Genomic DNA, 26,119 nt, shown 5'->3' on the forward strand with positions numbered 1-26,119 from the left:
AAATTATCTATTATCATTCTTATTATTACAAAATCAATACAGTTTAAGTAAATGATCTAGGAATAGGCAATTCACGGAGGAAAAGAAAGAGTGACAATTTCAAACAATGTATTCACAAAAGTCAAAGCAGCTTTCTTTCGTGATTAAACATGAGACTCAAAGGAACTTTAAACTTGATGATTAAAATAAACTTGCTGATGAAGTTTTAACTTGATGATTAAAAGTAACTGCATATGTAACAACAAGGTCCTACTGTACAGCACAGGAAACTATATTCAGTTTCTTGTAATAACCTATAATGGGAAAGAATCTGAAAAAGTATATATATATATATATATATATATATATATATACTTTTTGCTGTACACCTGAAACTAATTCAACATTAAAAATCAACTATACTTCAATTTAAAAAATTATAAATAAAAAGTAACTACATGTGAAAATCGAATTTTCCTCTTCTACCAAAAAGATCATTTTTGAGGGACCATCCAATGTGATGGGCATCTCCTGGGCATCACTGTAGATTCCCTGGGCCCCTCCTTCTGTTCTGATGCAGAGATCGTTTCCGAGCAGATCTGCTGGCTCTGGAGCACGCAGCACTCAGCGCCCCGCACTCACTCCAAGGCTGCACCACCACCTCACCTGCTGCTCTGGGTCTTCTCATGCAAGGCCTGGGGGAGCTGCTCACTAGTCACTGGTGTGCAATCTGGAGTCTAGGAGAATTAAGGACCACGAAGCCCCTGTACTTATGGGAGACAGGAGCCAGCAGTTACCTGTCCCTCCTTCCATCCTCCAGATGGACCATCCTGAGACATTTCAAAAGACCCTTGGAGGGCTTCCCTGGTGGCGCAGTGGTTGAGAGTCCGCCTGCCGATGCAGGGGATGCGGGCTCGTGCCCCGGTCCGGGAGGATCCCACATGCAGCGGAGCGGCTGGGCCCGTGAGCCATGGCTGCTGAGCCTGCGCGTCCGGAGCCTGTACTCCGCAACGGGAGAGGCCACAACAGTGAGAGGCCCGCGTACCGCAAAAGAAAAAAAAAAAAAGACCCTTGGAAAGACGAGGTGCAACTCAGTCAGACATTCTTGAGTTCAATTTCCTTCCTTCCCTGATGCAATCCCCACCCTCTTGGCCCCCTGATCCCTGGACTCACTTCCAAAATAAACCACCTGCCTTCCAAACTGAATCTCAGCCTCTGCTTTGGGACCTAGGCTGAGACAGCCAACTTCATCCAAAAGTAATAATGGCATAGAAGTAGATTTTTTTAAAGGTTGCTTAATAATTTTGGATATAGAACAAGGATGTGTAAGCTGAGATCCATGCATGGCCTTCAGATGGTTCCATAAAGCAACTGAAATTTTTATCCACATTTTATACATGTATGGTTTTCTATGTTGTATCTATATAATAGCAGATATTCCAAGGAGTCTATGACTAAACAAAGTTCAATTGACTGTTTTTTACAGGTCACAGGACAAATTCTACTTAAATACATTTGAATGACTCTTTAAAGTCTTTTCGCATATTCAAGCTTCAAAGTGTTAAAGATTATTTGAAATAGAAAGAACATCAATTAGTTCTTAATTTTTGTTTGTTTGACTGATGGTTTGATGGTTTCTTCAAGAGGAGCTGAGCCACTCATGACAGTTACATATTCATCCAAATCTCAAGCCTCTGTTTTGACCAGCTAGGCCTTTGTCCTGGCCTCTGCGCCCCTCCAAGTTCACGTGCTTTCATCCTTATTGATGTTCGTGTTAGCTTCTGAGCACAGTTCCCTGTGCTCTACAGTAGGTCCTTCTTGGTTATCCATTTTAACTATCCCTTCCTCCCTCCCTTCCCACCTGGTAACCAAAAGTTCGTCCTCTAGGTCTGTGAGTCTGTTTCTGTTTTGTAAATAAGTTCATTTGTAGCATTTCTTTCTAGATTCCACATATAAGTGATATCATAAGATACTTCTCTTATTTGTTTTTAATGACAAATGGATGCTAATCTTGGTACTGGTATTCACTCTTTGACCTGGAAATAATTAGTGGTATCAGTCATATCTTAGCCTGTTTAGACTGAGTGACTTATAAGTGACAAAACTTCCTTCTGTCCAAGATCAAGGCTCCAGCAGATTCAGATTCTGGTGAGAACCTGCTTCCTGGTTTGTAGACGACCACCTTCTCACGGTGGAAGGGAGTAGTGATTGTTCTGAGCATTAATTCCATTCATGAGGGCTCTGCCCTTATGACCTAATCACCTCCCAACACCATCATAATGGGGCTCAAATCTCAACATATGAATTTAGAGGAACACAAACATTCAGTCTAGAGCGAATTGCATATAACAGAATTCTGTATATTCCTCTTTATAGTTTATTGACGAAAAGGAGTCATATTTAAAATCATAAAAAAGAGTCATATCACTGTACCCAGCAGATTTTAAACAAAGGCGTGGTGACGTAAGATGATGGCCCTAAAGTAAATCAAACTCATCGGCCTGAACACTTGGCCTTCATAAACCATAGACAGCAAACTACTTACAGAGGCGGGGGAAAGGCAAATTGCCACGAATAGACCATTCTGTCTCTGAAATTGAAACACATCTCCCTATTTCAGGTCAATTAACTCTGAAAGAAGAGAAGCTTGGTACCTTACCATATTTCCTTTATTTTTGTGGGCAGCCACTATATGTCCATTATTGGGCCTAGCACAGAACCTCAACTGCATATTTACAGCATAAAAAATGAATTTTCCCCACTCTGTGACCTCTGCCCCCAAAATTGATTTCCCTCTTTGCTACGTGGAAGGGAGTGACAGTTATTTTTATTTAACGATGTGATCATGGTGATTTTGTTTCAGCAATCAATTCAATTGTATGCTGTGTGGAGCTGTCATCTGAGAAGGGCTGTTACTGATGCTTCTTTATCTACCTAAACCAAGCAGCGTTCCCAATTATGTCAATTACTTTCAAATTAATGAAAGATCCTACCTAAATAAATAATCACTTTTTTAAAAAAGTTTCCCCATCGAATTATATGATATCGTCTTCATATGACAAGTACCACTCCTTAACCCTCCAAGATAAAAGGCGTCTGTTGGTGGCATTTCGATTCTTATCCATTATTTATACAGGGCATAGGTGTAGGTGCAGCTCATGGTGGGTGCACCCGTGCAGACAGAACAAAGCAAGAACTTTCCTTTGGGGGATTACGGTATAAATGCACACAAGGACACACGAGACAATGAAACGCAATGCAATGTGAGGATGTTGAGAAGTGTGTGGTTATTGTAACTGAAACACTTTGCAGAACAGATGGTTTTTAAGGATGTTTGTGATAAAAGAAGGTGAGTGGGTCTGCTGTACCTTAATAGGAGGCTGCTCTGGGATCCTGAGGAGAAGAGAAAAAAGTGGCCATGGGAAGGAAACTCCTTTCCCCTCCACCACCTGGGTACCTCTCCTTAGCTTCCCTGTTATCCATGTTCCATCATTAGAGAGATGGCACTCGGCCAGTAGATCTATTTCTTCTAAATAGAAGAGAAAGGGAATGAATAATGGTCAGGGAGAGAGGGAAAGAATGTCGTGAGTAGCCTGAGCCCTGGGATTAGGCAAACCGGGGTCAGATCTTGGTAACCGGGAGTCCTTGGGCAGGCAACTCTGAAAATTTCAGTTTGCTGATTTTCAGATGATTACTACAGGCCCATACATCCTTGGAACCAGATGTATTTTGGAATTCAGGACAATGCAGAATTAACACGGGTAATATGATATGTACGCTGCATAGTACACACCACCCTGGCAAGGTCTGGGGTAATAAAACACAGACCTAATTTTAGAGCAAATATTCAAAGCAAGTGGAATAAACAAAGAGAACAAGTCAGCTCAGTCCCGGCTTTTCTGCCCAACGAAGTCATGTTATATTTCGTGGACTGGGGAGTCGTGGCACATCTCTCTGTGAGGAAGATGGAGACCCAGCACACGAGTGGGACAGAGAAATTGATCTGAAGTAGGAATTGATCAGAGCAAAGACCAGCCAGATCACAGGTCTTGACGCTATTATTTCATTTCATCCTCTGCCAAGTCAAGGTGGTCTTACCTCGTCCCCCCTGCTTCTACCTGCAGCACCAGCACTCCAGTCCCAGTGACCAGCTTTCCTCATGGTCAGCTCCCCAGTAGTCACCCAGATCATGAGTCCGCTAATCAGGAGGGGCCACTCGGAGAAGCTGTGTCCCTGTAAACTGTTCTCCACACTGGGGCCCATGTGATCTCCCACCACATGCAAATCAGATCCCGCCGTCCCCTGGCGGAAATCCCGCAGTGACGTCCCATGATCCCCAACCTAGGGGTCCAAGCCTTCGACGAGGTCTACCAGCCCAGCCCCCGGTCAGGTGGCTCTCAGTTCAGAGCTCCTTCTCCTGTCTGCGGCCTTCGTACCTGCTGTTCCCTCAGCCCGGAATGCTCTTCCTCCCCTGTTCTCCCACTTCCCATCCCCTTGTTCTTTGGATCTGAGGTTCAGGTTGCTCTGTGCTGCCCACACCTGGCCATGCTGTCCTGCCCTACTAGCCCCCAGCATTGTCCTCCTGAGACTCTCTCCAAGGTGGCCGGTGGATATATTTCTGTGCTTGTGATCACACAGTCCCTCCAACGGGACATGAGTCCCATGAAGTCAGGGCACCTGTTTTGCTGGCTCTTGGATGGCAGGGCTCAGCACCTTGCTTGGCACGTGGTACCCCATCAGGCAGGTGCTACCATCACTATGTAGTAGATGTAACAGCCAAGTCTGACAAGAATCAAGTAACTTACACATCACAGAGCAAACACAGTGTGAACTCGGGGCTGGGGCAGAGGCATGCCTCCCCTCCGCACACGGCCACAGAGCCGGTGCAGGGCCAGGACAGACACGGGAAATGCACCTGTGTGGATACAGGCCAGGATGAAAACACAACAGAATTTAGCTTTCAAACTGAGGTGAAGAGCTGGTTCAAGACGCTGCAGGGAAAACGCTTAGAACAACTGCTTATAATTAAAGTTCCCCCATCCAGATAACAGAGCTTACAAAAAAACCCATTCTGGCTGGCTTCCTGCTCCCAAGTCCGGTGGTGTCATCTGCTCTCTAGGTGGGCCCGGCATGGCTGACGCTGGCAGAAACACAGAGCAACCTCACTTTCCAGCAGAAGAAAAGATGGGGTTCTTTCCTTGGTCACATGTCACCCCAAAACACCCTCCCCACTGACACGCCGGGTCTATCGTTGCCCTGATGATAAGCATGGTAAGCTGCTCTTTTAACCCCAAAGCAAGCTTGCAGAGTTTATCTTTCAGGGAGTTGTCTGCTCTGAATGAGGTGTTAAGTTCTTTACTTAACATGAGTTCAGTGACTATTTCAATTCTGTATTAAGGTAATAGTTGATGATAGTCATTTAATCTCTAGAAGAGACGTCATAATAATTCTTAAGTTCTTTACCAAAATCGTAAACATCATACCTCTTTTTAGGTGCATACAATGATAGATCAAAAAGTTAGACGTGTATATTAGACCTATTTACTTTCAGTAAACACTTGTTGAATAATTCCTCTCAATCGTCAGACGTCTGTGGGAAAAGTAATGTATATTTTACGTCTCTGAAGAAGAGAGTAACCAATGATATGGTACCTCTTTCGCTGTGTATGTATAATCCTTGAATGACATTATACAATGCAGCTTCTTTAAGAAGACTTATCACATCTTAGGATAAACATATCAGACAGTTACCATTTGTCCAAAGATATGAACACAATAGAACATATAAAAATGAAAAAATGTCTCAGAAAGCAGCGCTAGAAAAAACAAGGCAAATTTCATCTGTTTCTAATGGTAGTATTGAGCTGGACAGATAAGTTGGATTAATGCAGAAATGAAGCCTTAAAATATTGAAATGATTCAGAAAGATGAATCTGAATTTAGCACAAATGTTCTAGAAAGAAATTTTTAAAAAATACAATTTAATGATGAACATGCCAGAGCTTTCCTTCTGAACAATTTGTGGGTTTTGGTCCTGGCTCCCAAATCAGATAGCTTGTGTCTCAGAGCTGCAGCTTCATCCATTGTAAAAGGAGGATAACAGGGCTACTGCCAAAGTTAAATAAAGTCATACTCACATCTCGGCACTCACTAAAGTGATGGAATTATCCCTTTATGGAATTTTCTGGAATTTCCTATATTAGATAATTGGGGAACTTTCTTATTAAAATAAATTCTAATCATTTCATGTACTTGGGTTCTATCCACGATACTGTGTGAAGATGCTAATTGCAAAGGTCAACTGGCCATGACCTTTCCAATCAGGCCTTTGTAGGAATGACCCCATTCCCTACCACCTCTTCTCACATTAAATTAAAGCCGTGATGTTTTGATATGCTGGCCCCACTGCTGGTCCCAGAGGATCTATCCAGGGCTGGGCAATTGAGTTAAACTGGGCCAGTGAGAACCTTCCCCCCAAATTTGTGGACATGGAACCAGTGAGAACATAATTGAGGTTCCCCCACAACGGGCTGAAATAATAAAATGTGAAACTGAGGCAATAAAGAGGGCCGGATACAGACACCTGGGGTGCTTTTGCAGTGAGGCTTCAGGGCAGATAGAAGCTTTGAGGGTCACACGCTTATCCACTTGCAGCCATGAGGCTCTAATGTCTCTGGCGAGCTGTGGAGAATCATACGCGGTTAAATGATAAATGAGTTAAGACTATTGATAAGGCTTTTAGGATATAAAGACCGTATGTGCCCCGAAGTACCATTCATGTAACTTGGTCCCTTGATGTTTGTATAAATCATCAACTGAAGCTTCCAAGAGATTAAAACACTTATTTTTGAGGAACATCAGGAAATCTGATGAAGGTGATACCCTGAAGTGAAAAATGGACACCAGATGATAGATAAAACATGATTAAATTCTTCTTGTCTAAAATTAAATTGGTTGATTTTATAGGTGAACCCAAGGCTTATTTATTCTTTAACTATTTTCCTTCCCTATCTTAATTATTGACAATTTTTGTCCATATAAAAGCTTTATAACCACTAAGCCATAGCTAAAGCTAGGCACGTAGGAAGATATTAATCATACCTAATATATTTGTGAAAAATGAGAAGTATAGTAAGCCTGGTAACCTATTCTCTAATGCTATTTAATTTAGAAATAAAGTAGGGCCTATTTATAGGGGTAAATACAATGAAATAATTCTGAGTTATGTGTCCAGAATTAAAAGTAAAGCGCATGATATGGTGACAGTTAATTATATCAGCATATAGCTCCCAATGAAAGGAAGTATACTTATTAAAATGAAACACCCAGGGAGTTTGTGTGGTGATCAAAGATTCTATATCTAGATTGTTAGTTGCTGAAATCCATTATACTCTTCAACTATAATAATAACAACAATAATAGTAAGTGGCACTTAAACAGCACTTTTCAAATGCAACATCATAACACTTTGCATTTATGTGGGCATTCCCAGTTCACAGAACACTTTCCCACACAGTACCTCATGGGAACCTCACAAAAGAGCCTGTGAAGCAGGCTGGACAGAGATGCTTCCAGTCAGAAACATCAGGCATCCAAGGTCACACCGGGGTACCTACAGGAACCTGGCCCCTACTCAGGTCTCCTGGTAGTTCCCACATCTATGTGGGAAACAAGTGACCCCTGTAGTACGTTATTCCCTGTAGGACACATGTGCCTGTTTACAGGAAGGCTGAATGAGCCGCAGGTCCTTGAAAACACTCCCTTAAAATGGGATACCTCTTTTTCAGTCATTCAAAATCAAAAATTACAGTAATTATTTTGAGTGTATCTTTAATTTCTATGGCAGCTTGCAATTTACAAAGTACTCTCCTATACATGATGTCATTTAAACTGCACAACTTCATCATCACACAGAAAAGACAGGCGTTCTATTCCACTTTTAGCAGAAAGAAAAAAATCCACGACCAGAGAGGCTGGCTAGGGTCACCCAAGTTTTCTAAGCTAGGAATGGCCGAGGGAAAATGCTGACAAGCAAGGTCTTCTGATACAAACACAACGTGGTCTGTGAAGGAACCCTACCTTTTACATCATTTTAAATGGTGCAGATGTCATTTTACCTCTGAAAGCCAGTTATCGGATGCCAACCATGGGCTGGGATACAAAATGGTGGCTAATGTTAAGGACACGGAAGTGATTCTCAAAGTCAGATTTCTTAACTCTGAGGCTGCTTCCCTCAATTCTATTTCCCAGAGGTTCACGGCCACGCTGCTGGTGAAGCAGCCGTGATGCCGGAGTGACCAAAGCACAGGTTTGAGTGTTGGTCTGGCTTGAACTTAAATCCTCACTCTGACCAGCTCTGACTCACACGCGTTATCTCCCGTTTCTCTGAGCTCATTTTAAACGTTGGAAAGATAACCTCCACTTAACAGATTTATTTTGAGTATACAATGAGACAAAGGATGTAGCATCCATAGATCAGGGTCCCACATATAATAAACATTCCTTAAATAGTAGCCTGAAAAGCAAAGAGCCTTTTTTATATATGTTACGCTCAATGAAACAAACAAGGCAGGAGAATCCAAGACATTTACAACTGAACTCCTATCTGGATGCAGTTTCCCCGCAGCTCCACTTCGCCTTCCCCTCCCTGGGTCAGATGATGCACCTGCATCCTCAGCAGCTCCTTTGCCCGAGCACCTTCATCTCCACCCTCACACTCCTCTGGCCCCTCCTTCTCTTCCAACAACCAATGACCATTTACCATGTGGAAACAAAGACTAATCAAGTGAGAACCAGCCAGAGCGATATACTGGAGCTGTGGTTATAGCAGGGGAGTCAGCCATCACCTGGGTTTTGGTAGAGACTCAAAGGAGGAGTGGGAAAGATTTAGAGTAGAAAAAAAAATAGTATTTCATATATGCCCTGATTGGAGGCTGTGGGCATGGACATCTCAAAGCAGACTAGCTAGAAGTGGCATATTGCATGTGATTGTTACGGGTGCGTATTTGGCTTTCTCTAGTTGGTCCTAAGTTGGAAGTAGGGACAAAAATTAGGTAGGTTGTCAATTATTAATCAAGTCCTGGCCATTTGGGGTTGATTATCACTGGGGTTATTGGTTGACTCTTTGGAATATTGCTAGAGATTGTCACCTACAAATTGGCACTGGCCATCTATCTCTACAAGGATTAAATCATGTGCTGCTGCAGCTGCTGACTTTCAACGCCCTCTGACAGGAGTTCAGGGTGGAGAGCAGGAATGAGGCCCTCTGTGCTGTAGGAAAAACTGGCTGAACAGGTCTTCAGATAGTTAGATATTTTCAGGAGAAGATTTTATGAGTCCAATTCTTGCATCTCCTCGTAACTACAAAAGCACTAAAATCCTTCACGGTGGCGTCTGCTCCTCGAGACTAGCAGAAACCTTCTGCAAAAAACATGTGCTTGATTGCATGGACTCCCCCTTCACCAAAATCACACATACCCTGACCTTCCCCCCTACCTCTTTGGAGCAGTTCCTCCGAGCTATCTGAAATGCTGTCTCCTGGGCTATAGACCTCATTTTGCCCCAAATAAAACTTAACTACAACTCTCACATTGTGCATTTTTTTTCAGTCGACAAGATCACCTCTGACTTCCTGGGAGTCTGACCTAGAGATAGCAGGCTGGCTTCCTGGGCTTACTGTAGATGTTGGGTCAGTTTCCTGGGCTGGTTGTTGCAGATTATGAGACAGGGTTCTATTTCTATACGTAATCTGGCCAGTGGCCATTTGTATATTCAGCCTCTTGACACTTTTCCATGGATTCCTCCTCCACCCCTCCACTCACTTGCCAACTTGCCCCTAACATGTGCTTTTAGCTCACAGTGCCCTTGGAATTATCCCAAAGAACCGGATATCATACTCTTTTGTTTACAACTCTTCTTGCCTAAAATCTCCATCCCGATTCCACAGTGTACTTTACAGTGTCAACTCACAAGCTGAGTCTAGAGGGAAACAGCTCTATCTTCAGAGCAGGGCAGTAAGTCCTGGCCAGCACAGCTTCTAGCAGGTACTACCCCTCTCCAGACACCAGGTTCCATATGCACGTGTGAGGACAGCAGTGGAGCTTAAGTCACAGTCGCGGGGTTACACACAGGTAAAGGGCCCTACCCCCTCCCTCCTACCTCTACGGGTCAGGGTCTCACCACCCCCTGCAGCTCCACTTCCGGGGCCACCTCTTCTTCCTTCTTTTTCCTTATATATCATCCACCCTTAATCCCCCAAATTTCAGAAGATGCTAAAATTTCAATAAATACTTGTAGGATGAATTTCCTCCTGGACCTGGGCTTTGTTAGTATGTTTATCTGAAGTCAAATCCAATAGGTAGAATGGTTTGAAAAAGCATTAAACTCACCTCGATATTTGGAGAATATTTGGTGGCCATTCACATATAGGGAGGGTGGCCTGAGTCCTCATGAAGATAATTAAACATTTATCGTCATGTGTAGAGAAGCAAGCTTTTCTGTCCAGGAGAGTTTTTGAAAAGATTGCAATTAACCCCATGGATGCCATAGGGGGCTCTGCTCTTTGGAAGGTGTTCAGTGGAATTCCCTGGGCCCTTCTGGTCTTGGCCTGCAGAACGTGCCTCGTTGTAACAGGAAAAAGCAGGGCTGAAGACAGCTCCAGGCATGTGTGAACTAAGGTAAGGCAGCGCTTTGAAAGCATCTGATGTTTAGGAAATTCCCCTTAACCTTTGGTTTCCTCTTCCTCAGAAATAGGGTCAAAAATTTCCCCCAACACGCACCTGTGGCCAACAGATGGGAGACAAGATTCCCAATTTGTGGCGTTTTGCTCTCTGTTTCTTAGGGCTTGTTTGTGTGAGTGGTGCGAAGGCTGAGGGGAGAAAATTGGGGGCAGATAATGGAAGGAGGGGAAAACTACTGGGTTTGGGGGTCCAAGGTCATTGCTTAATGTGACAAAAGAAGACGTTTTAATTGTAAGCAATTAGGCCATCCCTGTTTTGTATCAACAGCTCTTCCCTGGGAAAATAATTTTGATATTACTTCTTTGGGTTTTAAAATGTTTCAGCGTTTCAAAAGCAGACAGGACACATACTCAAAGCTGGAGAGACCGTGGACATCTGTATCTCACTGTTGTCCCAGCTCAGGGCCGAGACCCTGTGGATGCTGCCATGTTCTCCCCGGGGACCCGCCAAGTCAGCCTTGAAGAAAGTACCAAGGCATTTAGAGCCTGAAAGCCCAGAGTCCTGTCTCATGAGGAGGTACTCATAAAAAGATGTTTAACCTTCAAGGGAGAGGCCCTATTGTTTCGACCTTCATGACAATTGGGTGTAAAACTTTGAGTAAACACCTTCCTGACACCTATTACAGGCACTCGGCGGGAGGTGCGGCCATTAATCAGAACAGCCGCAGGGGGCAGGGTTGCTGATGGAGCCCTGGAAAGATGGCTTGGTCCCCTGCAGTTCTCTCTCTTTTGCTTCAAATTAAAACCCAAGGAAATCGAGAAGGAAAGAAACTCCATTTGATTCCTGCTCGCCTCCCAGAAGAAGGGACGTCTTCGACCTGCCTGGGTAGCAGGAGGCACCTGAAGGATGCTAATGCTTCCTGTGTTTTAACTTCCCAGGCAGGCAGGAGTAAAGGGAGCCCAGCTATGGAAGAGCTCCCCCCAAGGGACTAGAGGAACAGATAAGGCTGAGCTTGTGTGATGGGGCCAGGACTTTCCCAAGGACACACAGGTGGGCAGGAAAGAGGTGGGGAGGTGCCACACAGAGAGCCCCTGGCGGGGGACAGAAGACGGGCTGGGAGGGTGGAATCAGCAGAGGTGGGAACTGTGTCCTGGTGGATCAGGGATGCCCTGCAATGCTGGCGGCTCTTTCTCCATCTGCCGCCACCTCAGAGCCACAGAGACCAAGTGGAGAGCAGGGGCTCTGGATTCAGATTGCCTGTGGGCGAACCTGGCTCTGCCAATTGAGGAACTGACATCACCCCGCGTGCCTTGTTTCCTCATCTATTAAATGGGTTTAATAACACTAAAAACCAGCAGTTAGAATTTTTTCAATGCTGCATATTATTATGACAGTATCTGAAACTCAGACAATGAGTGAGGAGTCGCTCATGCCCCAGGTCATTTCTGAGGCAGAGAGGATGAAGCCTGTTACGAAGGATGGTGTTCTCCGAATTAATGGTGAGAGAGAAATAAAATTTAAAACAGCTACTGGAGATGAATAACATCCTTTCACTCTTCCACAGTGAAGGGAAAACATGAGTGCTTAAATTTTGTAAGGGAGGGACTTCCCCAGTGGTCCAGTGGTTAAGACTCTGCACTTCCAATGAAGGGGGCACGAGTTCAATACCTTGTCAGGGAACTGAGATCCCACATGTTGTGCAGGGCAGCCAAGAAATTTAAAAAATTAATAAATAAATAAATTCTTTAAAAAAGGTAAATTTTGTAAGGGAGAAATGAATATCACCGGTATACGGAGGATTAAGTTAGCTGGCAGCATACAGAGCAGAAGGAAAACAAAATTTAAGTCTGAAGGGCTAGGAAGCATTTGCTATTCACACGCATTCTCTGGGAGGCCTGGGAAAGTGGGTGCAACTTTGAAATGCCTCTTATTTTCTCAGAACTTGACTTTTAAACCCCTAAGAAAAAGGTTTCAAAAACAAAACTCAAATACTGATTGAATTACAGGAGAAAGGAGAGGAATGAGCTAACTCAGATCTGGGTCTTCCATGGTTTGTGGCCTTCTCAGTTCCCACCCTACTGCATGGCTGGGTCTGATTGAGTCCACAGCCATGCGCTGCTCATCCTCGGCTGTGATAGGTGACCCTGGGTTGTTGCTGTTGGTTGTGATATGACGGGAAGTGATATGATGTCCTGTCCACTGTCTGACCATTCCTTTCGCTAAGAAAGCACCCGCCCACCCTTCGCCCTACAGGTTAAGTGGAAAAAAGAATTCATTGAGTCAAGATGAGGTTTAGCTTTCTTTGACTTCAAACCACACACCAATTTTTCCCAGAGGAGGAGATAAATGCTTATCCAGATTATCTATAATGATTAGATGTGTTATTTTATCAATAACAAGTGTAAATTGTGAGCAAGTCAGGTACATAAATGTCCATCAGTAAATCTGACTGAGAAACCAGCCTGTTTATTAATAAGATTTTGTATATATTTTATCTATGGTCTGGGCCTTCTGCTTACAGGTAGTTCCTTCTGACTTCAAAAGCTCACGCTCCGTTTCTAATTCATGGCAGTTTTTGGTGTCCTTGATGTCTTGTTGTTAGTACCCTCCCCTCTTAAAATAAATATCCTTGATAAAAGTCATTACCACATTTCCAAATATGTCCATGAATCTAAGCATGGCCCTGGTTGGGAACCAACCTGATCCAGTAGGCTGCCCTCTCTGTCGTCATTCTCAGGCCTTTCTTCCTTCCCAGGTCCCATCAGAGAGGCTCAAAGCCAGAAAATCTACAGCAGCCTGAGAGGGGTCATAGGACCCAGACCCGGCCAATGAAGTAAGAGGAGGAATTCTGAGAAAAATGTTCCCTCTTTGATGAACGTAAGGAGGAAAAATGGGAATCATCTTTCACCTGAGGGTCAGCACCCTGCCCCTAATCTCCTTTAACACAAGGATGTTATGGTTGTCATTGTAGCCTCTGTCTTCTCACAATGAGGAAGGAAGCTTCCAGAAAAGAACCATTACCATCCTGCTGAAGTAGCCCCAGCAGGTGCATGGGCAGAAACTTGGGCCCTCAGGCTGCTGAGCTACCCACAACTCTGGGACTCCCAATCCAGGACTTCTTATTAAGAAAATAATAAATGAACGTTTTCTAGTTGGGTTTTCTAAAACCCATAGCCAAAAACAATCTAACTGATACACTGGCCTTCTTTGGTGCTTGAGTTTAAAATTCAAAGCTTGAAAACCAAATATAATGTCCTCAATCAATCACACATCTTTATTTGTTTGCATGTAATGGTCCATTCCTACATCTATTTGTGGAAAACGTGTTTGCATTTAGTTCTGAGTAAACTAGAGTGAGCACAATTCCTTTGCATCTGTCTTCAAAGACTAACGTAAAACCCTCATCTTGTCAACTCCCAGGTGCAGCCGAGTTCCACGTAGAACGTAGAGCCCTGTGAAACTGGAAACCCTAAAGGAGAGATCAAATGCTAAGGCAATGCACGTGCAGAAGAGAAAGTGGTGAGGTTCAGAAAGATGGAAACCACGGAGAGAGCAGGAAGCAACCCAAATGAGATACTAGCAATATAAAATACCACTTTAGAAACTAGCCTCCCTGTGCTCAGTGTTCAAAGGACAGCGTCGGTATGATCCAGGCAAAAGAAGTGCAAAGTGGTGAGTTGTGCAAAGGTGGACGAGGAGATGCTGAGGTCAACAGGGCTTCAGAGCTGGGACCCTGATACACACGTTGTGAGGTGGGGACCACATCTGACACAACTATTGGAAGGTCTCCACGAGTGAGTGAACTAGGGATAAAACAGGGTGTCCCAGTGACAGACCACTGTTCAGGAAATCCAATGTCCAATCATTTCTTTTCTACCTGCCTCCTTGCGTGACTCAACTTACAATGGCAGAGATTTCTAAGGAATAAGTGACCCCTCTTATCCTCCTAAGAGAAGATAAAGGACAGCAGTAGATCTAAATCAGAGCAATGAGCGTGTTTGGAACCGGCTAGCACCTTCCTTCCCAGATGACAGGTCTGTTTCTGGCTCTTTTTCAGATGAAAGATGTAAGGAAAGCTGTGGATATTATTATTCTCTGGGAAACTTAGAGATTTGGAACTTTCCTTTCCCCCCTTTGCCCTGCTGGCTGACCTGTGGCATCTCTCCACTGGTCTGTTTCTAATCAGGGTCCCCAGGCAGCCCAGGTGTGCCCATCTGCACATGCTGCACCCATCTGGGAGATGAAGATGAACAAATGTTGAAAAAGTTAACCATTCCCTTCTTTACTCACCCTCTCTCTCCAAAACACATCACATAACTCTCGCTCCACACACTTGTCTGATTGTACAACTTTAGCCGCCAAGAAACATTTGATGATCCATCGGATGTTGAAATTACTGAGACGTAACTAATTGTATTCCAAAAGGCTGTCAACCAAAGTCCACTTTCCACTTTTTCTTCTTTCTCTTGGGGATGTTGACCTCATGAGCTACGCACTTACAAACATCAGTAACTCTCTGTTCTAAACAAATCAAAGAAAATAAGCAGTGCTTCCTCACGATGCACTCTGATGAGAAATAAAATCTTGAAATAGAGCAGTGGGATTTGTGAGCATTTGCCAGGATGCACAATTGAGCAAGTGGTTTCCTAACCTGTGTATCCCCTGCCCTTACCAGCCAGGCTCCCACTGAGCCTTCAGACACTGATTCCCACAAAGCCTGCAAGAGATTACTGGGTACTCTTCTTGGAGGGAAACTCTCAATCAATCTCTCTCTCTCTCTCTCTCTCTCTCTCTCTCTATCTATCTACCTATCTGCCTATCTACCTATCTATCATCTATCTATCTTTTTCCCCTCTTGTTTTTAAATTTTTGTTGCCATTATGATATTTAAAAGCCACATTAGCAAAGAAAAATCTATCACTGAACTTGCCCCATCAGATAAATGCTTCAAACAACTCAATTCCTGCATGATTCAGATAAAGTTGGATTTGGGTTAAGTGTTCCTAATAAAAGTTGTGGAGAACTTTCCAAATGAAGTTGCATAAGAGGTCTTAGCAAAGCACGTCATAATTGTTCAGCCGGAATGCTGTGCCAGGTTGAGAGCAAGTTCATCGGCTTTCAACTGGTTTCCTCAAATAATCGGATTTAAAAATATAGTTTGGATCCACAATTTCTTGAGTTCTATGTATATCCTTCTTGAATTTTCTAGGGGAAAGGATAGCTAAATAATATTTTGCTTTGGGCTGTGTGAATATTATTTTCTTATGTCTATGATTACTGTAATAGGATATCATGAATAGACCTGAAACAATGTAGCAAAGCAGATTTAAAACAAAGGTCTAAATCATCTGATACAATCTGAGAAATCACCAGCATTTGCCCTATGAGTGAAGTAAAAGTAAAAAGACTAGGAGATGCTGGCTTACGTTTGTTTCATAACTAATAATATGCTGAGAATAATTAGCGGTCATTGAAGAATCAGCCATAAACCAAGCAGTAGAATTAATACAAGACTCCTTCAGTGACAGAAACAACGACATCCTGCAATGGGCATAATTACGATCAATATTTTAAATCATTAATTTTACCAAACTGTGGTTGATTTGCCTTGTACATTGCAAGCTAAGTTAAATGGGAAAATGATGTGACTACTGGTACATTTCTTTAAATAATTAGAAATACACTTTTAGCTTTTTGTTCAATTCTTTAAACGATGCAGAATCTTTATCCCTAATTATATGTGATCCAGAGAAAGAGAAGATGCTCACTCCTAATCAATTTAAAGATGTTTAGAAATCAAAATCACCAAAATAATTTTAATTTAATACAATTTGTGCATACCTATACATTTGCTATTAAAGTAGACTTGAAATCCATACATTCTTGAAATCACAGAAGAAAAATATTATTCCTTTTTTAATGTTCTTATAATTTCTTGTGTTTTAGGGAAAGGATTATTAAAATTCGTTCAGAATATTCCACAAATTTCCATAAAGGAAATCTAGATCTTTGATACACATCAAAATGCAATGTGTGTCAAAAATCACTCAAAATTTTTTTCTTTTTAAAAGTGAAGAGTATATACTTAAATGCATAAACAAAAGGAAAATTGAAGTCATGGAAGACTGTTATAAAACAAGGCTTTAAAAGTTCACTTGAAGAATGAATTTTAAACATAAAATGCAATACTGTGTGTGTTCCAGTTACAAGGAGTGTCATTTGTAACCCTCCAGCTGATAGAGCAATGAATGCTCTGAGCAGAGTTATATATTGTGGGGAAGGAGTGGGCGGAGGACTGTTAGGCTAAGCTTTATAGAACTTTTGTTCATATTTTATAATTACAAAAGCAAAAATGCATATGAGTTACAATGTTCCTTTAAAAACCCACTCCCAAATCATATGAAAATTGTAGAATTGATCATCTTAATTATACAGTTCACTCCTAATTGTTAGGCATTCTGGCTATAATTCATTTACTCCTAATCTTTGACAACAAATCACTGGATTTTCTTGCATGTTTCTGTAATGTGTATAATATGAAGACAAGGCTAAGGTTTCTTAAACCCATCAGAAAGGGGTGCATTATTCTGGCCTGTTAATGTTTAGATACTTATTTTTAATGAATTTGAGAAGGATCTTTAATTCAAGTTTTGTAGAAACTCCATAATCCAATTTTATATGATTGAAACATACAATATGGAAATGGGAATGATACGCAATTTACCAACCAGTCAACTTCAGCAGCATTTTATCCTCCAAACCACAGGTTTCATCTGGTGCATTTCTGCTACTATCAGAATTGTGATGCAGCTGCACTAGGTATTGGGTAAAGGTACAGCTGCCTTACTGCCCTGCCTTCTTCTCACTTGTTGTCTGTTTCCTTCCCTGCCCGGAAGCCCGCTGCCTCATTATCATATTCTCTGCATTCCAAATTGAAATGATCATCTGTAGTTCAAAGTAGAAGATTTTCAGACAATTTCCATTCTCCCTGACAGCATTTACTCAAATTTCCAAACTTACAGTTTCTTCATAAACTCACTAGCATTATGTCTAATGATTCTGATTTTCATTAACTGTTTTTCAGATCTGAGCAGTCCTGGATATTACTTTAAAACTGGATCTGTGAATTGCCTACTGTCAGTTAGGCAGGGGATGGCCTGTCCACCCACCCCACTCCTTCTCCTGGTCTGCAATAGGCCCCTTTCCTCTGCAGGAAGATTGCAGGGTCCACATCCCGCTTAAGATGCTGACCCTGCCCTCCAACGTCATAGACCTCGTTACAGTTCCTAAAACATGCATAGAGGATCCTACCCCGGCTGCCACTGTTCAGGATTTTATTACTTACTCATTTCCTACTTGCAATCTGTAAGTTAGATTTCTTTCAAAGGAAGTTTCTCCATATATATATATATATTTTTTTTTTAATTGTGGCAAAATTATGCATAACCTAAAATGTGCCACCTTAACCAATTTAAGTGTATACTTCAGGGGCGTTAAGTACATTCACATGCTGTGCTACCGTCATCATCATTCATCCACAGAACTCTTTTCATTCTGCAAAATTAAGACTCTACCCATTAAGAATTAACCATCCCCACTGCCATCTCCCCAGCCCTTGGCAACCACCAAGTAACTTCTCAACTTTGGTAATGCTGACTTTCCAACACTGTAATATGTAGACATAGTAAAGGGAGGCTTTCTAAATATGTTTGCATAAGACAGTCACACTTACATGTCAGACCCAGTGGACAACAGTGGAACACAAGCTCCCATGAGCTTATTCAGGAGCCAGCACTGAGTCACCATGCAGCCCTCGGTGGCAGACACTGAGGCCAGTTCAGTTCCTCTGCATTTCCTGGATGTCATGCTGTCCTCCCTTCCCCCACCCGAGGTCACCCCCTCCACCCCCAATCATAGTTAAATGTTCAGAAATCACTTAATATTTGACTTACTAAAAATTAGTATTCACAGGTAACATTTTATTCGATTTTTCACAATTATGTAATCCCCTTTATCATCAATTCCACACATAGAAATAAATATTAAGTGGTATTTAGCATATATATATATATAAATTAAATATGGCATTCCTTTTTCACTAATATTTGAGGAATAATAACACTTTCTGGATTAAGCATATAGAGGTGAGGAGAGGAATAGTAGAAGAAAATGTATATATATCAACGTTAGGAATATGTACCTTTGCCTATTGCTATTCCATGATGTTCTAGTATGTGGTAGCAAAACTCTTAATGCTAATTAAGGTCAAATGATATATTTATATATGGTATCTGTTTAAAATTGAAACTGTAATAATGATTCTGACCTATAGACTGGGGAAAAAAAATAAACAGTATGAAGTACTGACAAAACAAGGCTGAAATATCAAAATATTTACTTGGAATCTGTGTGTAACATATAGGTTTTATATAAGGCCTATAATGATGTGTTTACTTGTGCAGGAGGAAATTTAAGATCAAAAGTAAATAAAAGGAATGTAGGCTCATTTAAAAAGCTACAGATAAAGGTACAGCTAAAACAATAAAGTTAAAATACCATAAGCTCTTAGCCATTGTCTGTGTTTTACTTTAGAATCATATCATTTTTATACCACATTCATATCAAACTGTCAATTCCTGACAAAGTGATATTACCATATACTCTGAAATATGCTATGTTTCTTCCTTGGATAAATACACATTCCTCCGTATCCTTTTAAGTGAAGATCCCAGGGAATTTTCCTTTGTAGATATTTCAGTCGAGAAGCAGCATTTTACAGTCTGGTTTGGTATAAAATGATGAAAACTTTTGTGTGACTATATAGATGTCGATGACTTCTTAGCTAACAAGGACATCAAATTTAAATGCATCTAAAGAATATCAGTAATATTTTAGAAGTATGTTTGGAAAATATCACTATTTTCTTTTGTCCAAAGTTTTAAACAAATAATGTTTATAACTGAAACCTCAAATACAGTTGCTGATTTCACTTAATTGCTCCATTTCTTTTTCTTTTCTGTCAAATGTTGTACAACTTGTGACTTCTTTTGTTATTCGTCAGGTCAGGTGTGAATTTAATGGTATAAGTAGCATTTTCTCTGGTTAATACAGTTTGATATTGCTTAAGCTAAAAAAGCATCTCTTAAATGCAAATCAAAACTACAACGAGGTATCACCTCACACCAGTCAGAATGGCCATCACCAAAAAATCTACAAACAATAAATGCTGGAGAGGGTGTGGAGAAAAGGGAACCCTCTTGCACTGTTGGTGGGAATGTAAATTGATACAGCCACTATGGAGAACAGTATGGAGGTTCCTTAAAAAACTAAAAATAGAACTACCATATGACCCAGCAATCCCACTACTGGGCATATACCCTGAGAAAATCATAATTCAAAAAGAGTCACGCACCACAATGTTCATTGCAGTACTATTTACAATAACCAGGACATGGAAGCAACCTAAGTGTCCACTGACAGATGAATGGATAAAGAAGATGTGGTACATGTATACAGTGGAATATTACTCAGCCATAAAAAGAAACGAAATTGAGTTATTTGTAGTGAGGTGGATGGACCTAGAGTCTGTCATACAGAGTGAAATAAGTCAGAAAGAGAAAAACAAATACCGTATGCTAACACATATATATGGAATCTTAAAAAAAAAAAATTGTTCTGAAGAACCTAGGGGCAGGACAGGAATAAAGACACAGATTTAGAGAATAGACTTGAGGACATGGGGAGAGGGAAGGGTAAGCTGGGACAAAGTGAGACAGTGGCATGGACATATACGCTACCAAACGTAAAACAGACAGCTAGTGGGAAGCAGCCACATAGCACAGGGAGATCAGCTTGGTGCTTTGTGACCACCTAGAGGGGTGGGATTGAGAAGGTGGGAGGGAGGGGATATGGGGATATATGTATACGTAGAGCTGATTCACTTTGTTATACAGCAGAAACTAACACAACATTGTAAAGCAGTTATACTCCAATAAAGATGTTAAAAAAAAAAAAAGCATCTCTTTTCCCCTAACAATTTGGTGTACGTTTCTCCAATGAGCCAAATCATTCAGCTAGCAACTAGCCTCATTTCACTCAAAACAGAAATTTTAAAACAATGTTAAAAGGTTATACTTATGATTGCAGGGTGTTTATATTAAACACAATAGGAAATCAACTCAAAACACTGATAAAAAATCATGTAACATTAATGTCAAGCAATGTTTCTTGTCATGCAATGATAACCTCAAAACACCTCCCTCAGTTTGTAAGGGTGACTGCAGCCGAAGGCTGTGTTCGACTTTTCTACATTGAAGAAATATTTTTATCAGTTGGAGGAAGAATTATTTTTTTGTACATAAAATTTATTTTGTGTACTCAAATCAGATAAATTTTCCAAGCATTTTATTCATAATTTTCTGCTTATGTATATTGACCTTTTTTTTACTGGTTTCTTCTAAGTGCTCCACACTGGGATGTCAAAAACTGCTTGCAGAAATAAAAGTATCCTCATTATGCAAATTTAAGTTCCACTGATAGGCATGTTCTGTTTTATAAATTACATCCTCTTGTCAGAAGTCAAAGTGTATTTGAATAACTTCATGGAAATTGTCACCAAGATTTAAAACTGTGTGTCTTATATGCCATTGTTGGTTTAATCCAGGGGCTGAAAAATGGACATATATTTATTTTTAAATGTGTGCATGATTACTGCGTCACAAATGTTATCTAAATGAAACTTAGATGCAAGTGTAATTTTCATGTATTTTTTGATAAAGTTTTGCATTTTATAAATGTATTTTAAGTTTCATGTTTAATAAGATATGCTAAGTAGTATTAGTTGCTGTATATTTTAGTGCCAACAAACTTGTTTCCTACACACTTGGAATTTTCCTAAAGGGTAAAATAAATATACATGTTTTCACAAAATTATTAAAATATCAAAAATTAAATTGAAAAGGGGATTTGATTTATGAAAATTATTTCCTGTTCACCAAGATGTAAAACATTACCAATTTGCATTTACATGTCACATACTGGAAAACAAAATGTGGTCTCATTGAAATTGAGAATATTTACAAATATCCAAACATTGAATAAATGATTTTTTAATGTGAGCTAAAAAAAAAAACCTAATAGTTTTAAATTTACTACTTACACCATCAAAAGAAATCTGGAAGAGAACTGAAGGCATACGCTGACATGATCATTTTATTATAGAAAAAAAATGTATTACATTTCCTTTTCAACCATTCCTGATAAAAGATCAGATTTCACTTAAAAAAAAAAAAAAGTATGTCCTATACAGAGCAGTTGCGTTCGGTGCTCATTTGATTTTACTTTTCAGAATGACCAGTACCACTGTTAGAGTAATCTTTGATGTTACAAAAAGTGGAAAAATCAAAGTGAAGAGCTAAATCTGTTCGGTTTTCAAACATATTAATCTTGTCAAGATAATACATAAAAATCAATCCTTGAAATTTTTTCCAGAGCCCTTCTTCTCTCTTTTATCCAAAATATGAAACCACTTAGGAGGATAAAGCAACGTAATGTGAATGACTTCAGAAAAATATCCTAAGTTATATTTTGGCTAAATATATTTGAAAATGGCCCAAGTGGCCCGAGTTTGCATGGTCAGAAACGATGTTTTTATCACCAATGGCATTCGTCATGTGTGCTCAGCTCTTATGTATAGCAGACTGAGATTTCTAATACTGCTTTTTAAAAAATTCAACTGAGTTTCAAGCCCCTGACAGTAACAAATACAAATTGCACCAGCCCCCCAAAAAAATTGTCGGGGCTAATTTTAATATTAATGAATTCTTTACAACCTCAGTTCAGCGGTTTCGATTAAGCTTTAATTAGTAGCCAGAGGGGAATCCAAAACAAAAATAAGGAGTTGAATTGCTAATTAAGTTAGTTTGATGAGGTAGAGTTTTAGTAAAAGACTGGTTTTTGTTAGCTGTGCAAGTTCTGACAACCTAAAAATACTAAAGATTATTATTATTGTAACTAACATTCTATGTTACCAACAGCTTTCTGCACAGAGCAGGCAGTTCATCAGAGTCCCACGCTTTTGTCTGTCAGTACTGGAATTAAAGCCTTGTTAATAAGAAAGCACTGTATGTGGATGAGAGCCCAAGACAAGCCTGTGGAACTTGAACTCTGATTGGTTATAAATTAACCAGTTATTACACCTAACTGAATGTATTTACCCACCAACAGTTTTTGTGTCATTCACTACAGTTTCCACAAAAATCTTACTTATTTGAAACTGATGTTGGAAAGGAATTTGCTTTCTACTGTTGACGGTGACTCTATTTTTGTTTATGTTCAGGTCCTGAACAACTTGCAAAATTTCACGATTTGTAATGAATTTGAAATTTAGAGAGCGGAAAACAAGAAGAGCCCACCTACTATTCCCAATAAAATATACCTCCTCCTATACCTCTATTGATACTCACTGTATGGAAATAATTCCTGACATCTTTTTTTGATTATTTGAATCCTCTCAACAATAGGTTTTGTTTAAGAAGAAAAAGTAACATGGATAATTATTATTTCAAACCTGAAAATTAACCCTTTAGTACAGTTGCCTACTCCTAGTGCAATACGGATGCTCCCTGGTACCCCAAAGACTACTAATTATCCTCTTGAAAGCTCTCTGGTAATGGGGATTCGCCCAGACTGCACCAGAGGAATGTGAACCATCTTCTTCAGGATTGTGGAGAATGTAATTTGATTTCTCCATACTCCAATGTTTTCTATAATTTGTATTTTATCCTTTTGCTTAAGGTTTCAAAGCCTACAAACCCAATAACTTAGGGATAAGAGAAGACAGGAAAATAAATGATATTGTTTCTAGGGTATTAAATATAAGCCCGGCTATCAGAGCTGCCTGGCACTGACGAATCGTAATCAGGTGCTTTGATTTAACACGGTTTTGTTTTGTAATAAGGTGGTTGCCATATGTTGGAAAACCTATCTGCCTGTATCTGAGGGGCTCCATACCTCTGTAACAAATCCAAAAACTCATTTTATAATACCTTAAATCTACCCATTGTAATGTAGTTCCACAAGTGTAAATCCACATCAAACTTTGCTCATGAATGTGGCTGGAAGATTACCTATATTATCATTGAAAGCAAAAGGGAAGCAGTGAATTAGAATGCAGTGGATCTCGCAAAAATAACTTTCAGTAAATCTTTTTTTAATGCATAGTTTACAATCTTCTTTTGCTCAGCATGAAACTGATTAAGATCCCCCGTCTAAAGAATATTTTCCCCCTCACATAGACGCATTGTTTAATATAGTTACATCCCCCAATACTTGACAAATCAGAATTTCAATGCCGCAAATGTGATGCTTGTTTAACAGCAGCAGAGAGTATTAATAATTTATCTATTTGAATGTAGAATAGGTTCCAATTATAGTATTTCACATGGTGCAGCAACTGAACACACTTTCTCTTAGAGGCAGAGAGAAATCTTCAGTGTAAGCAAGCCCTTGATATCTGCTGGAGGATTCATAAATTGCTACACATTGTTAAATAGTTCCATCAATAGTCACTTAGTTACATTTTAAGTGATTAAATATTAGAAGTTAACATTTAAACAAGTGAGAAAACAATGAAAACAAGGAGAAAACTTTTCTTTAAACCAACGCTATTGGTTTCTAAAGAAGCATCTGGAAATCTATAAAATTAAGGATGAAGTTTAATCCCCAACATTTTTTAAAAAAAATTTCTTTCCAAAAAAAAAATGTATACTACAGTTTGAGGCAAGGTATAAGAACAAAATAATTAGAACATTTACACTCTTGCTTAAATATCTCGCTCATAACAATTCATGGTTATGTTTCGGGGATGCCAAGATTAATTAATTCAGTGAGTCAGAGTCAGATTAAAATATTAACCAACAAAAAAGTCAGATAAACTTGCTATTGGAATACTTTTTAGAGGGTCCTGAGGGTTTTATTTTACTAATAAATTATTTTCTGGTATTGGTGTAGACAAAGTCTAAAAAATAAAAACTGCTTCTAAAAGTAGAAATGGATATTACTTGTTACTTCTTGATTACAAAATAGCTCAAAAAATTTGTTCTTTTTCTCGCCATTAAGATTTTAAAGGATAAATGCTTCAAATAGGTTTTTTCATCTCACAAGAATATGCCTGACTTCAACACATGAAGTCAAACAGAGACCATCCCAGGAAAGATATATTCTTGGACTTGGATGTAAAGAATATTTAAAATATGATAAGTCTACAATGCTATGGGATTTCTTTTTCTGATGCTTTTAATATTTGCTTTCATCTTGTGAAATTCTGTCTTTTCATGTTATTCATGAATATAACTGATGAGATATGCATACAAATATGCACCCACTTAGAAAAAAAATTCAAATGTGCATCCCAACGCGGCACCAGGGAAATAATTAGGGTGAGGGCTGTGTTCCCTCCTGTCCACTCAGTGTCCAGAGGCAGGGTCTCCTGTTTCTCACCCTCCTCACTGGAGTCCCAGAAAGTCTCAGAGTGAACGTGGGGAAGCAGATTAACTTTTATGTTCAAGGGTATTCTTAAGATCAGATTACTTTTACAATTTTAAAGGTAGAGAGGTCACTGAGAAAAAAATATGATAGAAACCCTTAAATTTCATTAGATGAAATCTAATGATGAAATCATTAGATGATACTTTCGTGTCAAGAACTTGTTCAGGCAGAGAGAAATTAAGAAAAATTAGCACTTCTTTTTCCTTGTCATCTAGCTGTGTAAATCTAAAAGAAGTAACTGTTTCGCGGAGATATATCATATTTAGGTTTCTGAGTAGCAGATCTTCTTTGCTTTGATCCCAGAGATAAGAGCCTACATGAGGTTTTAAAAATGAGTATTATGAAAATAATAGAGTTGCTTAGCTGTAATGCTTACTTTATCTGTCCTTAAGTAAATAAGAAAGCAGCAGCATGCAAAAGCATCCTGTAACCATAATCACCTGTTCTATGGGAGCCCTGCAAGCATTAGATTTTTAGCAAAGTGAGTTCAACAAGAATTTTGATGCCTATACGCTGATGTTTTTTAAGAGATTTTAACATTCTTGTATCTTAAAGGTTTATTTGGTCTATAACTTGAGAATAACATACATATTGTATTGAATGTTTTTACGTGTGTTATTGTATTTTATTCTCAAACCATGGAAAAAAAACAATACTAGCATTTCTTAAGCATTTACTGGTGCCCAAGTTCTGTGCTAAACCCTTTCAAAGCCTTGTGCTTTTGCTTTGGAGATATTCACAAGAACACGGGCAGCATGCTGTAAATACCATTTAGCAAAGCAGCTCTGGGCCTTGAGCTCCACTGCCGTGTCTGAAAATGGTCCTATGACTGCCTTCGATCACGGTCACCTCCACCCAGCTACCCAGCCCTTCACAGTAGGATCTATCCTACACAGAAAACAGGTAAAGGAGGT

The sequence above is a fragment of the Delphinus delphis genome, chromosome 12 (assembly GCF_949987515.2).
Source record: "Delphinus delphis chromosome 12, mDelDel1.2, whole genome shotgun sequence".
In the NCBI taxonomy this organism is placed as follows: domain Eukaryota; kingdom Metazoa; phylum Chordata; class Mammalia; order Artiodactyla; family Delphinidae; genus Delphinus; species Delphinus delphis.